At 40.3% G+C, this 16641-nt stretch overlaps 1 pseudogene across 1 annotated transcript; it reads left to right on the plus strand.

Annotated features, from left to right (window-relative positions):
• Positions 1–249: 249 nt before the first annotated feature.
• Positions 250–15361, plus strand: LOC144250788 (protein Tob1-like; annotated as a pseudogene). Its single transcript, XR_013342564.1, has 2 exons — positions 250–419; positions 13203–15361. The product of XR_013342564.1 is annotated as a protein Tob1-like (transcript).
• Positions 15362–16641: the final 1280 nt, after the last annotated feature.

The raw sequence follows: 16641 nt of genomic DNA on the forward strand, positions 1-16641 counted from the left end.
GCTCGGATAGCAGAGGAAGGTCGGCTATGGGGACAGAGGATACCCAAGGGCAAGGTTGCCCGAGGGCGTGGGAACCAGGAAGGGGTTGGGAAGAGAGGGCCTTCCCTTTGCTAAGCGGAAATGGGCCCAGCAAGCAACTCTTTAACCCATAAATAGCCAGAGGCTTTTAACCTTCCAGGCGAACAAGACGTGGTCCTCCGAGTTGGGCTAGAGTAGCTTCCGGCTGTTTGTTTTAGGAGTGGTCTCAGATTTAGGGAGGTGGCTTGAAAGGCTTGGGGCACAGGCGGACTTAGAGACCTTGAAAGTTAAGCCTTTATCTCTTTGGTCAAGGAAACTCAGGGATGGAATTATACTCTCCTCACTGCACCTCTGTTCCTGTTTTATTTACAAAATGAGAAATAGTTTTTTGACGATAAAAGGTATGAATGCTTACTGTAGAAACCAAAAGGCTTCCAAATTATGTGCATGCTGGAAGTATTTCTTTTCTTTTTTTTCTTTTTTTTTTTTTTTTTTTTGGTGTGTGTGTGGTGCTGGGAATTGAACCCAGGGCCTAGTGCATGCGAGGCAAGCACTCTACCATCTGAGCTATATCTCAGCCCATGGAAGTATTTCTTAAACTTAAAAAATTTTGAGACAAGAATGGTTTCATACAATTTTAAGAAATATAAATTGTTACAATCAGAATACTAACACTAATGCAATATACCTTTTTTCCCCCCTGGTACTGGGGATTGAACCCAGGTTTGCTCCATCACTGATCTACATTCCCAGATGTGTGTGTGTGTGTGTGTGTGTGTGTGTGTGTGTGTGTGTATAAAATTTGGAGATGGTCTTGGTGAATTTCCCAGGTTGGCCTTGAATTGTGATCCTCTTGCCTCAGCCTCCCCAGGAGCTGGAGTTACAGGCATTCACCACCATGCTCACCCTACTCTTTCTCTAAAAGTATTTTATTTGTTGTTCTTTAGTGGGACTGGAGATGGAACACAGGTCAATGCATGTGCTAAGCAATCATTCTATCACCGAGTTTCATTCCCAGTCCCTGAAGTATTGTTTTGATGCCTGATTAATTATAAGAACATCTGTTTAATTCATCTTTTTAACTGGATCATGATATTTCATGTTATAAATATAGTTTTGTTCAGCTGTTCCCTCATTGACGGACATCTAGGTTGTTTCAGCTCATGTATCATTAACAGCCATGGAAATGTTTACCTGTGCACTTTGACCCCATATACCCTCCTAGGCATTTGACTCCTCAGCAAAGCCAATCTTCTGGCTTCCTTCAATGTCTACTTCCTCATGTCCCAGACCATATTTAACTTAATTCAGTTCGGCCTCTGTCACTGAGACTGCTGTTAACCAAATCACTGATGAGTAACAATCTTGCCAAAGCAGCAGTCACTTCTCTGCCCTCTCCTGGGACATTCCAGTGCATCCACAGTCCCCCCCCCCCTTACTCTCCTCATGTTCTCCATCTCTGGCTATCCCTCCATTTGTATACAATTGATTTCCAGATATTAGAATCTTTGGGTATTGTTATTGTTTGAATGTGTTCCTCAAATTCATGTATTGGAATTTTAATCTCCAAATTCATATATTAATGGCATTTGAGGGTGGACCATTGGGTGGTGTTTGGGTTCAAGAGGTCTTTGCCCTCAGGCCCTTGCCTTGGGAGTGGCTTTATTGTTGTCTTTACAGTTGCAGATGGAACCCGGGGCCCTGTGCTTGCTAGGCAAGTGCTCCACGACCTAACTACATTCTCAACCCCATTTATGCCATTAACTAGTGAAAGTTTTTTTTTTTTTCATTTTGTTTTGTCTTGTGGTGCTGGGGAAGGAACCCAGGGCCCCAGGTGACTTAGGCAAGTGCTCTACCATTGATCTATATCCCTAGGCCTTAGGTTACTTTTTTCTGTGTGTAAAGATTAAGGCTGGCTGGGGATGTGGCTCAAGCGGTAGCTCGCTCGCCTGGCATGCGTGTGGCCCGGGTTCGATCCTCAGCACCACATACGAACAAAGATGTTGTGTCCGCCAAATACTAAAAAATAAAAATATAAAAAAAAAAAAAGATTAAGGCAGAGGGAATTACATTATCATGCCAATTGAAAGTAGCCTTTTTGAGAAATTTGGCTTTTATCTCTGTGATCCTGATTTCTTGTAGATCAGATTTAAAGTTTAGTTTCAACTTGCCTTAATCCTTCCACAAAAAGTTAATCTAAAGTAACTTGATATCCAATTTTTTTTTTTTTTTTTTTGGTACTTGGGATTCAACCCAGAGGCGATTTACCACTGAAGCACATCCCCAGCCCTTTTTAGCTTTTAATTTTGAGACAGGATCTCACTAAGATACTTAGGGCCTCACAAAGTTACTGAGGCTGACCTTGATTTTGCAGTCTTCCTGCCTTATCCTCCCTAGTGCTGGAATTTTAGGCGTACACCACTGGGCCCAAATCCAATCAGTTATTTTTCCACTGTTCTTTCTCCCTGTCCCTGCTGTACAAGAAAAGTAACTTTGAAATGAACAATCTGATTTTTTTGTTGTTGTTTCAGTTTTCTTCAGCCTTTCTGTACCTATAAACCAGCCTTCTTTCTTTAGCTCATTGGAACAATTATGGTTTTATGAAAAAAAGTATTATCCAATTCTAGAGTCACAATTAAAGCCAATTACAAATTTTAAATGGATCTGGGCAAGGTGATACACTCCTATAATCACAAAACTTGGGAGGCTGAGACAGGAGGATTTTAAGTTCAAAGCTAGCTGGGCAATTTAGTGTGACTTTATCTCAGAATAAACAATAAATTAGACCAGGCGTAGGAAGGGCTGGGGTGTGGCTCAGAGTTGGAGCACTTGCATAGAATGCGTGAGGCAGTGGGTTTGATTCTCAGCACCACATAAAATAAAGGTATGTGTCCACCTACAACTAAAAAAATAAATGTTTCAAAAAGAAATTAGACCAGGAGTGGTGGTGCATGCCTGTAATCTAAGCAACTCAGGAGGCTGAGGCAGGAGGATTTCAAGTTTAAAGCCAGCCTCATCAAATTAGCAAGGCCCAGCAATTTAGCAAGGGGCTAGGGATGTGGCTTAGTGGCTAAATGTCCCTGGGTTCAAACCTCAGTACCAAAATAAATAAAACAAAATAAAAAAGGCTGGCATTGTCACTCAGTGGTAGAGCATCTCTGGGTTCAATCCCTAGTACCACCAACACACAGATTTTCACTGGATGCCAGGGCACGTGCCTGTAATCCCAGTAACTGGGGAGGCTAAAACAGGATGATCACAAGATCAAGGTCAGCCTCAGCAATTAGGCCCTAAACAATTTAGTAAGACCTGTCTCAATTAAAAATAAAAAGGGCTATTCAAGGAGGCTGAGGCAGGAGGACTCCAGATTCTAAGCCAGTCTCAGCAACTTAGTGAGGCCCTAAGCAATTTAGTAAAACCCTGTCTAGAAAGAAAAAATAAAAAGAGCTGGGACATGGCCAGTTGGTTGAGCGCCCCTTGGTTCAATCCCTAGTACCAAAAAGTAAGTAAATAAATACAAGTAAAAAGGGCTTGGTATGTGGCTCAGTGGTTAAGCACCCTGAATTCAATCCCCAGTACCAAAAAAAATATTTTGCAATTTTGCCCTTTGGCACTATCCTATCTTTATAGATGATGGCCCTGGCTGCCTCTAATTCTTTGTACCACTAGAGACTGCTCTTTGATGGACCCCTAGGAATTGTGCTTTGGGATGTACACCCAGAAGCAAACCAGTGGAGTCAGAGGGTATTGAATCCTCCACTTGGTGAAGGACATCATGTTATTCTAGAGGGACCCTTTCAGTTTACATTCCTATTCCCAGGCCTTGGTCTCTACTGACCCTCCCTGAGCATTTTTCTGTGCCTTTTTTTTGTACCAGGGATTTGGGGGATTGAACCCAGGAGTGCTTAAACACTGAGCAATGTCCCCAGCCCTTTTTAATATTTTATTTAGAGACAGATGCTTAAGGCCCTGCTAAGTTGCTGAGGCTGGCTTTGAACTCTCAATCCTTCTTCCTCAGCCTCTAGAGCTGTTAGGATTACAGGTGTGCAACACCTTGCCCAGCATTTTCTAGCTTTCATAGTTTTTAAAATATTCTTTTTAGTTGTAGATGGACACAATACCTTTATTTTATTTGTTTTTTATTTTTATGTGGTGCCAGGGATTGAACCCAGTGCCTCACGCATGCTATGCAAGCTCTCTCACTGAGCCACAACCCAGGCCCCATAGGTTTAACAGTCAAATAGGTGTTAATTGGTCCCTCAGTTTAACTGACATTTCTCTGATTATTGAATTCAGTCATCTTTTCATGCACTTGCTTGGCTTTTGAAGTTTCTCTTATTTCCTTCCTTTCTTTCTTTCTTTCTTTCTTTCTTTCTTTCTTTTTTTTAATTAGGGATGGATCTCAGGGCCTCCTACATGTTAGGTAAGTGCTCTACCACTGAGCTATACCCCCAGGCCATCTTCTTTTGGTTTTATCTTCTGTCATATCCCATGATCATTTTTCTTTTGAGATTACTGTCTTTTATGCTGGGCACAGTAGTGTACATCTGTAATCCCAGTGACTTGGGAGGCTGAGGCAGGAGGATTGCAAGTTTGAAACCAGCCTCAGCAACTTAGCAAGACCCTAATCAATTTAGTGAGACCCTGTCTTTTTTTAATATTTATTTTTGGTTGTAGTTGGACACAATACCTGTTTTGTTTTTATATGGTACTGAGGATCGAACCCAGGGCTTATACGTGCTAGTTGAGCTCTCTATCCCTGAACCACAACCCCAGCCCGAGACCCTGTCTTAAAATAAAAAAAATAAAAAAGGGCTGTGACTCAGTGGTTAAGCACCCATAGGTTTAATTCCTAGTACCAAGAAAGACAGAAAAAACAAAAAAGAAAAAATTGATTTTCAAAAATTCCTTGAAATTTTGAAATATGAATATCTCCATAGCTTTATATACTTTTAATATCTTCCATTTTGAAATCTGGTTTTAAAATTTGCCTACAATTTTGCTTTGTTAAGTAGATTTTTTGTGGTGTTTGTGTGTTTGCATTGCTGGGGATGGAACCCAGGTCTTCCTGCATGCTTGGTAAGCACTCTATCAATCAGTGAGCTACATACAGTAAGAATACTAGAAATTATTATTATTTTTATTTGGGACTACTGTGAATTGAACTCAGGGTGCTCTGTCATTGAACTATATCCTCAAGACTTTTCATTTTTTAAATTTTGCTAGGTTGCTGAGACTGGCCCTGAACTTGCAATCCTCCTGCCTCTGCCCCCTGAGTAACTGGGATTGTACCACTACACTTTGTCACTTTTTTTTTTTTTTTTTTTTTTTTTTTAGAGAGAGTGAGAGAGGAGAGAGAGAATTTTTAATATTTATTTTTTAGTTCTCGGCAGACACAACATCTTTGTTTGTATGTGGTGCTGAGGATCGAACCCGGGCCGCACGCATGCCAGGCGAGCGCGCTACCGCTTGAGCCACATCCCCAGCCCACACTTTGTCACTTTTAACATTTTCTTGAAGACTTGTTTCCTCTCCTACATTATATTTTCCTACATTTCTTTCAATCAATTTCATTTGTCATTTAGGTCTTCAATCCATTCAGAATCTACTGTGGTTGGTGGTATAATGTATGAACCTAGTATTTTATTTCAGTTCATGCCACTTTCCACACCATCTACTGAAAAGTATATGCTTTACTCATTGATCTGTGCTGTCATTTATGCACGTTTGGTTTCAGTCCATGCAGGAGTCTTACATTGACCTCCCTACTCTTTCACTGGCCCTTTTCTGTAGCAATACCATGCTGCTTTTATTATCTTGTGTGACATTGTGAAACGAATATTATAAATATTTAGCCATTTTTAGGCACACACACTCCTTGGAATTTCTTTCTTTTGGTGGTGGTTTACTAGGAATCAAACACAGGGACTTCCAGAATTCTAGAAGGCTCTATCACTGAGGTATGCTTTTAACCCTTATTGGAATTTCTTAAGTGATAAGTGCCTTTATATGATAATGAGATGATGGATACTTAGGGAATCCCAGACAGCCTTAGGGTGGGGGCTTGTTGCCAGGGGATCCAAACTTATTAGAGGGTTAGAACTTTAATCCTGCCCTTGACCTCCCTCCAGTTTAGGGAGAGGAGCCGAAGGTTAAATTGAACACCAATGGCTAGTAATTTAATAAATCCTGACTATGTAATGAAGCTTCCATTCAAACTCAAATGTGAGCTGGGGCTGTAGCTCTGTGGCAGAGCACTTGCCTAGCATGTGTGAGGCACTGGGTTCAATCCTTAGCACGATATAAGAACAAACATATATAATAAAGGCACGCTGTCTATCTACAGCAACAAAAAAAAATTTTTAAAATAACTCAAAAGTACTTGGTCCTGGATGCTTCTCCACAGATGGCAAGTGGACATGTGGGGCTTCAGGAGGGTGACACACCCCTTCTCTCATATTTTATATGCATCTCTATTATCTGGCTAGTTCATCTGAATCCTTTATAAAATCCTTGGTAATAAATGATTAAACATAAGTATTTCTCTGAGCTCCTGTGCTGCTCAAGCAAGTTAACTGAACCAAAGGAACGGGTCATGATTCAAATAAAAGGTGGTTTTTAAGCAGCACAGATCATAACCTGTTCTTTAGGATCTTAAGTAGCCATCAGTCTTGTGAGACTGAATCCTCAACCTGTGGAATCTAAAGGTATCTACAGCAGAGTCACAATGAAATTAACCAGAGGACACCCAGCTGGTGTCAATGGCAGAAATGATTGCTTAACAATCCCCACATAAATTGGTGTAAGAGTGTTGTGTTGGATGGTTGAGAGCAGGAAAAAAACTGGTTTTTCCCCACATCTTGTATCTTTCTTATTTATTTATTTATTTTAATATTTATTTTTTTAGGTGTAGATGGACATAACACAATGCCTTTATTTTTATGTGGTGCTAAGGCTCAAACCCCGATCCCACCTGTGCTAGGCAAGCCATAATCCCAGCCCCTCTTATTTATTTATAATTTTGAAGACATTGTCTTTCTATTGCCCATGCTGCTCTTGAACACTTGAGCTAAAGCAGTCTTCCTGCATCAGCTTCCCTAGTAACTGGGACTATGGACTACACATCTCTCCTTACCCTGTGTATCATCAGGTTTCAACCAGGGTAGCAGAACCTGTAGGTGTTATATATGAAGAAATTTATTGTTTGCTATTGTTATTTATTTTTTTTTAAAGAGAGAGAGAAAAAAAAATAAAGAGAGAGAAAATTTTTTTAACATTTATTTTTTAGTTTTCGGCGGACACAACATCTTGTTTGTATGTGGTGCTGAGGATCGAACCCGGGCCGCACGCATGCCAGGCAAGCGCGCTACCGCTTGAGCCACAGCCCCTGTTTGCTATTGTTAGTGTAGAAAGTTACTACAATTACTGGCCATTTTGCTAACTGCAATTATTGGCCATCTTGCTAAGGCTTATCAATTAGCAGTAGTGACTGGGTATCCTTCTTCTTAGTTTTAAAGGAATTGGATCTAAAATTCTTCTATGCAGTATGATGCTTGCTGTGTACTTTTGGGCACGTAATATTTTTATTTTCATGTTTTGTTGTTGTTGTACTAGGGATTCAACCAACAGGTGCTCTACAACTGAGCTCATCATCAGCCCATTTATTTTTTTAAATTTTTTTTTAAAGAGAGAGAGAATTTTTTTAATATTTATTTCTTTTTTAGTTTTTGGCGGACACAACATCTTTGTTTGTATGTGGTGCTGAGGATCAAACCCTGGCCGCATGCATGCCAGACGAGCGCGCTACCACTTGAGCCACATCCCCAGCCCAATTTTTTAAAATTTTGATACAGGGTCTCACTAAGTTGCCCAGACTGGCCTCAAACTTGTGATCCTCCAGCCTGTACCTCTCAAGACAGGGCATGCATGACTTTTGATAAATTACCCATCACATATTTTACTTTTTCTATGATAACTATATATATGTATGTGTATACATATATACTTTGTCTTCATTAGTGATTTTCATTAATTAAGAAATATATGTTCTAGCCAAGAGCAGTGGTATATGGCTGTTATTCCAGAGACTAGGGAGGCTGATGCAGGAGGATTGCAAGTTTGAGGCCAGCCTCAGCAACTTATTGAGGCCCTAGCAACTTAATGAGATCCTGTCTCAAAATAAAAAAAATAAGGGCTGGGGTTGTAGCTCAGTGGTAAGATGCTTACCTAGCATGCATGAAGTATTGGGTTCAATCCCTAGAATCACATAAAAAAAAAACTAAATAAACAAAATAAAGGTATTGTGTCCATCTACAACTAAAAACATTTAAAAAATAAAAAGTGGGCTGGGGTTGTAGCTCAGTGGTAGAGTGCTTGCCTAGCATGTGTGAGTCACTGGGTTTGATCCTGAGCACCACATAAAAATAAATAAATAAATAAAATATCCATTTACAACTAAAAATATTTTTAAAACAGGGGCTGGGTATGTAGCTTCATAGTAGAGCACCCCTGGGTTAAATTTCCAATACAAAACAAAAAGCTATGGTCTATTTTATAAATTTTAAAATTTATTAACCTCTAAAGTTCTTCAGTATACCTACTAATTACAATCTCTTCTTTAACATTGAGCCACATCCTCAGTCCTTTTTGTTTTTTATTTTGAGACAAGGTCTAGCTAATTGTCTGAGGCTGGTTACAGAGTTGCAATGCTCCTGCCTTAGCCTCCCAAATCCCTGTGATTACTGGTGTGCACCAATAGCGCCCACCTAATCATTATCTATTCTTTCCTAAGAACAAGAAGAAATTCTTTAACAGTAGAGCCAGGAAGAGGACTGTAATCAGCAGCCGCTATAATCGCTCACAATGAGTCCACCTTCTGACAATCACAACCCTGTGGAATTTCCTCCCCTTCAGTGTAGGCTGAACCTAGTGACGAGCTTTTAATCAATGGAATGTGGTAAAAGTTACAGGATGTCACTTCCATGATTAGATTTCAAAATACTGGCTTGTGATATGTTAGTGTTCTCTCCCTGTTGCTGCCATTCTCTGCCCACCCCCCTTTTTTGAACCAGGGATTTAACCCAGGGGCATTTAACCACTGAGGCATATCCCTAGCATTTTTTAAAGAATATATTTATTTATTTATTACTTTTTAGGTGGACACAATATCTATATTTTATTTTTACGTGGTGCTGAGAATCGAACCCAGTGCCTAATGCATGCTAGGTGAGCTCTCTACCACTTGAGCCAATCCCCAGCCCCTCCCCAGCATTTTTATTTTTTTTTAAAGAGAGAGAGACAGAGAGAGAGACAGAGAGAATTTTTAACATTTTATATTTATTAATTTTCGGCGGTCACAACATCTTTGTATGTGGTGCTGAGGATCCAACCCAGGCTGCACGCATGCCAAGCGAGCACGCTACTGCTTGAACCACATCCCCAGCCCCCTCCCCAGCATTTTTAAAACAAAAATTTTATTTTGAGACAGGGTCTTACTAAATTGCTGAGGGCCTCACTAAATTGTCAGGTCTGGCTTTGAACTCATGATCCTCTTGCCTCAACTTCCCAAGCCACTGGGATTATAGGCATGCACCACCACTCCCAGCCTCTCTGGCCCTCTTGTTGGCTTTTTCTGATGACACTAACTGCCATGCTATGACTGACCCATGGTGAGGCCCATGTGTCAAGGAACAGAGTCCTTTGGTCCAGCAATCCTGTGAGTCAGCTTGGATCTGTATCCTTTTTTTAAATTATTAGTTGTTCAAAACATTACAAAGCTCTTGACATATCATATTTCATACATTTGATTCAAGTGGATTATCAACTCCCATTTTTACCCCATATACAGATTGCAGAATCACATCGGTTACACATCCACTTTTTTACATACTGCAATACTAGTGTATGTTGTATTTTCCTGCCCTTCCTATCCTTTACTATCCCCCCTGGATCTGTATCTTTTACCAGTAAAGTCTTCAGATGAGATCAAAGCCCCAGCTGGCACCTTCCTGACCACCTTGTGAGAGATCCAGAGCCAGAGGACCCAGTTAATCTCTGGCCAGACTCCTTAGGCATAGCAACTATAGTTTTTGTTTGTTTTAGTTTTTGTTTGTTTTAGTTTTTGTTTGTTTTAGTTTTTGTACTGGGGATTGAACTCAAGGGGTGCTTAGCCACTGAGCCACATCCCCAGCCCTTTTTAATATTTTATCTAGATATAGGGTCTTGCTGAGTTGCTTAGGGCCTCATTAATTTGCTGAGCCTGGCTTTGAACTCATGACCCTCCTGCTTCAGCCTTTTTAGCTGCTGGGATTACAGGCAAGCATCACTGCACCCAGCTATCAGGAACTGTAGACAATAAATGTGAGTTGTTTAAAGCTGCTTAGTTCTGGAGTAATTTATTATATAGTAAAGAGAACTAATGGAAAGACTTCTGTGAATACTCTATCACTTTCACACTGGGCATGTTATTTCATCTGCAAGGTTCAGTTTTCTCATTTGTAAAACCAAGCTAACAATAACATTGCATATGAGCTTTTAGGACTGTTAGTAAGATCTATAAAGGCACAACACACAGTAGGTCTTCATCTTTATGACTTCCATTCTTATAAATCTGACACTTGTTTCAATTGCAGTGCAACCAATTATAGAATATAGATTTCTTCACCACTGAAACTGCTTTATCATGAAAATTTCACTCAATTTGTTGTGTAATAGAACAGGCAGCCTTCTACATCCATTGGTTCCACAAATGTGGATTCAACCAATTATAGGCTGAAAATGTGTTTGTATTTTGTGGTGTTGGGGATTGAACCCAGGATCTCACACATGCCAGGCAGGCATACTTCCATTAAGCCACATCCCTAGTCCCTGAACAGGTTTTTTTTTTTTTAATGCATTTGTGTTGGTGTGTTGGTGCACACTTATACCAGCAATCCAGGGGGATCACACATTTAAAAACCAGTTTTAGCAATTTAACAAGCCCCTGAGCAATTTGGTGAGACCCTGTCTTAAAAGAAAAAAAAATTTTAAAAAGAGCTGGGGATATGGCTTAGTGGTTGAGCTACCCTGGGTTCTATCCCTGAAATGAATGAATGAATGAATGAATAAAACCCTGCATTTGTGCTGAACATGAACAGATTTTTTTAATATAATTTATTTCCTAAGTAATGTAGTATAGTAACTATTTACATAATATTGTTATTTAAACTTTATAGGAGGCTATGGATAGGTTATATGACAATATTATACTGTTTTGTTGGAAAAGGTGATTAATACCTGTAATTCCAGCAATTTGGGAGTCTGAGGCAGGAAGATTGCAAGTTAAAGGCCAGCCTGGGAACCCTACTAAGACCCTGTCTCAAAATAAGAAATAAAGAGGGCTGAGATTGTACTTCAGTGATAAAGTGATAAAGCATGCCTGGGTTTGATCCCCAGTACTGAAAAAAAAAAATAAGGAAACTCCAAAACTATGCCTTTTTTTTAAAGCAACTTGAACTCTGCAGATTTTGGTATCAGTGGGGGTTCCTGCAACCAATCCTCCTTGAATGCTAAGGGATAATTATTTATAATGTACCTCAAAATGTATTACCTTTCAAACTAACATCTCCATTTTGAAGCCAGGCACAGTGGTGCACACAAGTAATCCCAGTAACTCAGGAGGCTGAGGTAGGAAGATTGAAAATTTAAGGTTAGCTCCAGCAACTTAGCAAAGCCCTAAGCAATTTAGTGAGACTCTGTCTCAAAATAAAATGGTTTGGGATATAGTGTTTTTTTTTTTTTAAGAGAGAGTGAGAGAGAGAGAGAGAATTTTAATATATTTATTTTTTAGTTATCGGCAGACACAACATCTTTGTTTTTTTTTTTGTATTTGATGCTGAGGATCGAACCCGGGCCGCGTGCATGCTAGGCGAGCACGCTACCACTTGACCCACATCCCCAGCCCGGTTTGGGATATAGTTCAGTGACAAATTGCCCCTGGGTTATATTCCCAGTACGAAGAAAACAAAAACAAAAACCTTCATTTTTCCAATTCAGTGCAACACACACACTCAAATTTTGTGTGGGCCACAATTAACTATGTTACAGGAGATCATGAATTAGGCCTGGATACTGTAACCAATGTTTCCCATTCAACATCAGATCATGCCATAAAAAGTTTTCTTTTTCTTTTTTGAGGTGCTGGGGATCAAACTCAGATTCTCCCACATACCAGCCAAGTGCTCTATCACTGAGCTACATCCCCAACCCCAATAAAATCTTGTTTCCTCAGAGAAAAAAGACAGTCAAAACAAAAATAAAAAATAAAAAGCCAGGCATAGTAGCACACACCTGTAATCCCAGTGGCTCAGGAGGCTGAGGCAGGAGTTCAGTGAGTTTAAAGCCAGCCTCAGCAACTTAGCAAGACCATAAGCAATTTAGAGAGAACCTGTCTCTAAATAAAATATTTTTAAAAGGGCTGGGGATGTGGCTAAGTGGTTGAAGGGACATCCTGGGTTCAGTCCCAGTATCAAAAAATAAAAATACATATAAATAATAAAAAATAAATGAAAAATAGAAAAAAGAACAAAAAAGAAAACAAAGGATCATTGTAGTTGCTATGTAAATGGACCTCTATATTTTGGATTTTTTTTTTTTTTTTTGGTACTGGGGGACTGAACCCAGGGACACTTTATCACTGAGCTTTATGTCCAGCTCTTTTTATTTTTTACTTTGAGACAGGGTCTCACTAAGTTATTTAGAGCCTCACTAAATTGTTGAGGCTGGCCTAGAACTGTCAATCCTCCTGTTCCAGCCTCTGGAGCCACCAGGATTACAGGTGTGTGTTACCAAGCCTGCTAATAGTTTGGATCTTGAATATCTCTCAAAGCCCATGTGTTAAAGGCTTGGTCCCCAGGGTGGTGCTATTGGGAGGTGATGGAATTTATGGGAGGTGGAGTCTTGGTCTTTTGGCCATTGGTGGTGTGATCCCAACAGGGATTAGGGAACACCCCTTCCTCTTTTTCTCTTCCTGAGCTTGAGGTGAGCTGGTGTGGTCTGCCATGTGCTCTTCACCATTTACATCCTGCACCCCCACAGGAGGCCTAATAGCAATGGGTCTGCCTAATCTAGATTGGAATCTCTGCAACTAAGCTAAAATAAACCTGTTCATTTTAGAAATTGATAATCTCATATATCTCGTTATACAGACGAAACCCTCTCCGAAGAGCAGTTGCCCACACCTGATAGGGCAAGAGAATGTGGGAACATCTTCCTTACTAGATCCTCATGGATACATGGCTCAAGTCTGGCTTTTTCCTGTACTAAATCTCCCTATAATTTTTGTGTTTGCTCATGAAACTTGCATTCACGCTGAGAATCTTTATGCATAGACTCACAGACAAACCTAGGAAATAGAAAACAAATGCCTGCCAATGATCATCAAAAATGAACACAAAACGGGCGCGCACACCCCCACGGAGAGGATGGGGGGCAGGGAGGAGAATATAAAACGAGAGGCGGGGCGCGCACCGCGGCAGAAGGAGCAAAGCTCTGGCCCAGCGAGGAGTGGGGGAGTACCCGGACGCGGGTCTGGGACGTGGGTCCAGGGCATCGGGCTGTGTGAAGTCAGCGCGCTCACCTGACGGTGATCCTCGCCACCGGAGCCAGGAAGGGCGATCTCCTAAGGCCCGCTGGAGGCCTCCATTCCCGTCCAGCGGCAGCGACGACGTCTTACACCCTGCCAGCTCGGCGCTCCCGACCCTCTCTGCCCCCGCCCTGCCTCCCCTTCTTCGCAGCCCAGCCGTGGGTCTGTGGCGGATGCAGCCCGAACAAGACCACTCAAGGTGAAGGATAATCTATAATACCAGCACTTTGAATGAGAATTTGTTTCTTTGCCACAAACTGAACTTTTCTTTCCTTTTTTTCTTTTTCTTTCTTTCTTTTCTTTTCTTCCTTTTTTTTTTTTTTTTTTGGTGAAGGAGTTGAAACAAACCTAACTTTGTGGCATAGCAGCTATGCAGCTTGAAATCCAAGTAGCACTGAATTTTATTATTTCATATTTGTATAATAAGCTTCCCAGGAGACGTGTCAACATTTTTGGTGAAGAGCTTGAAAGACTTCTTAAGAAGAAATATGAAGGGCACTGGTATCCTGAAAAGCCTTACAAAGGATCAGGGTTTAGATGTATACATGTAGGGGAGAAAGTGGATCCAGTGATTGAACAAGCATCCAAAGAGAGTGGTTTGGATATTGACGATGTTCGTAGCAATCTGCCAGAGGATCTTAGTGTTTGGATCGACCCATTTGAGGTTTCCTACCAAATTGGTGAAAAGGGACCAGTGAAGGTGCTTTATGTGGATGATAATAATGAAAATGGATGTGAGTTGGATAAGGAAATCAAAAACAGCTTTAACCCAGAGGCCCAGGTTTTTATGCCCGTAAGTGACCCAGCCTCTTCAGTGTCCAGCTCTCCATCGCCTCCCTTTGGACACTCTGCTGCTGTAAGCCCTACTTTCATGCCCTGGTCCACTCAGCCTTTAACCTTTACCACTGCCACTTTTGCTGCCACCAAGTTCGGCTCTACCAAAATGAAGAATAGTGGCCGGAGCAACAAGGTTGCGCGTACTTCTGCTATCAACCTCGGCCTGAATGTGAATGACCTCTTGAAGCAGAAAGCCATCTCTTCCTCAATGCACTCTCTGTACGGGCTGGGCCTGGGTAGCCAGCAGCAGCCACAGCAGCAGCAGCAGCCATCCCAGCCGTTGCCGCCACCACAGCAGCAGCAACAGCAGAAAACCTCTGCTCTTTCTCCTAATGCCAAGGAATTTATTTTTCCTAATATTCAGGGTCAAGGTGGCAGTACTAATGGAATGTTCCCAGGTGACAGCCCCCTTAACTTCAGTACAGTAATGCCTTTGATGTACTTGAGGCCTATGGTGACCTCAACGAGAAGTCTTTTGTAGGTGGCTTGAAATTTAGCTTAAATAACGTACAGTATTCTAACCAGCAATTCCAGCCTGTTATGGCTAACTAAGAAAACAAAAAAGTGTGTCGTACCAGTTAAAATGCACGGGCAAGAGGACTTTTTTTGCACCTCCTTGAGATTTTTTTTTAATCTTATAGTAAGGATACATTCAGGCTTGGTTACAAAAATAAAACATGAATCGTTTTTCATTTGCCAACCAAGCACAAAGTTATTTTATACTGACTGTATATTTTAAAGTATACTCTCAGATATGGCCTCTTACAATATGTAAGATATAGCAAGGACATGGCTGATTTTTTTTTATAAAAAATTACCAATAATAAGTGGGTTTATTGGTCTTTTCTAATTGTGCAATTTAATTTAGTACAAAATTTGTAAAATATCAAAGGAGATATATATATATATATATATATATATATATATATATATATATTGTTTCTACGACATGGTATTGCATTTATATCTTTTTACTTCAGTGATCTGGGACAACAGCAGCTTCATGTTGTTTTTTTTTTTTTACTGAAATTGTAAAATATCCATCTTAAAGATATCAACTATTCTAAAAATTATGTACAAAATATTCCTTTAATGGCAGAATTAAAGTGTACAAATATTTGCTTTTTCAAAAAAATGTATTTTCTGTTAAAGGTCTAAAGATTTTTGCTATATATTATGGAAGAAAATATCGTAAATATTAATTTTGTACGTATATTGTGCAATACTTGAAAAAATGGTATAGAAGTATTTTGAGTCAGTGTCATACATGTTAAGAGGGACTGAAATAGTTTATATTAAGTTTGTTTTAAAATAAAAAAAGAACAATTAAAAACGATTAGTCTTAATTAAAAACTATTAGTCATAGGTTATTTTCTAAATGTATATTTTCTTGGTATTGGTAGACAGACCTGCTGGCACCCAGAAGCACTCTATCACTTAGCTACATACCCAGCCTTTTCATTTTTTTTTTTTTTGAGATAGGATTTCACTAAGTTGTACAGCTGAGATTGGAATGGGTTTCCCCCCAAAGTGTGTGTTTGAAAATTAATCCCCAACGAAACAGTGTTGGAAGATGGGACCTCACATTAAGCCACGAGGGTGAAGTGAATGGATTAATGTGTTATGGAAGGAATGGGTTCTTTACCATTGGAGTGGGTATCCTAGAAAAGGATGTATTCAACTCCTCTTTCTCACTCCCTTACTTTCTTTTTTGCTCTTCCATTATGGTATGATGCAGCAAGGCCCTCACCAGCTATCAGCACCTTAATACTGGACTTTCCAGCCTCCAAAACTGTGAGTTAATAAATTTTTGCTCATTATAAATTACCCAGTCTCAGATTCAGGAGCCCTGGCACACACCAGCTCAGGTGGCTGAGGAAGGTGGATCACATGTTCAAGTTCAGCCTGGGCAACCTAGCGACACCCTCACGAGGAAAAAAAAAAGTTAAGAAGCACTAGGGATGTAGCTAAGTAGTAGCGTACCCTTGGGGTTAATTCCCAGCACTGCAATAAAGTGTAGAATACTTTCAGTAATTGACCTAGTCTCAGGTATTTTGTTATAGAAGTTCATAATGGACAAGACAATCACATACATATTGTACAATTTTCTCCATCTCACCCAGGCACTGTGGAGGAAATAGAGAAGTATGAGTCATTATTCTGTC

The sequence above is a fragment of the Urocitellus parryii genome, chromosome X, assembly GCF_045843805.1.
Source record: "Urocitellus parryii isolate mUroPar1 chromosome X, mUroPar1.hap1, whole genome shotgun sequence".
In the NCBI taxonomy this organism is placed as follows: Eukaryota; Metazoa; Chordata; class Mammalia; order Rodentia; family Sciuridae; genus Urocitellus; species Urocitellus parryii.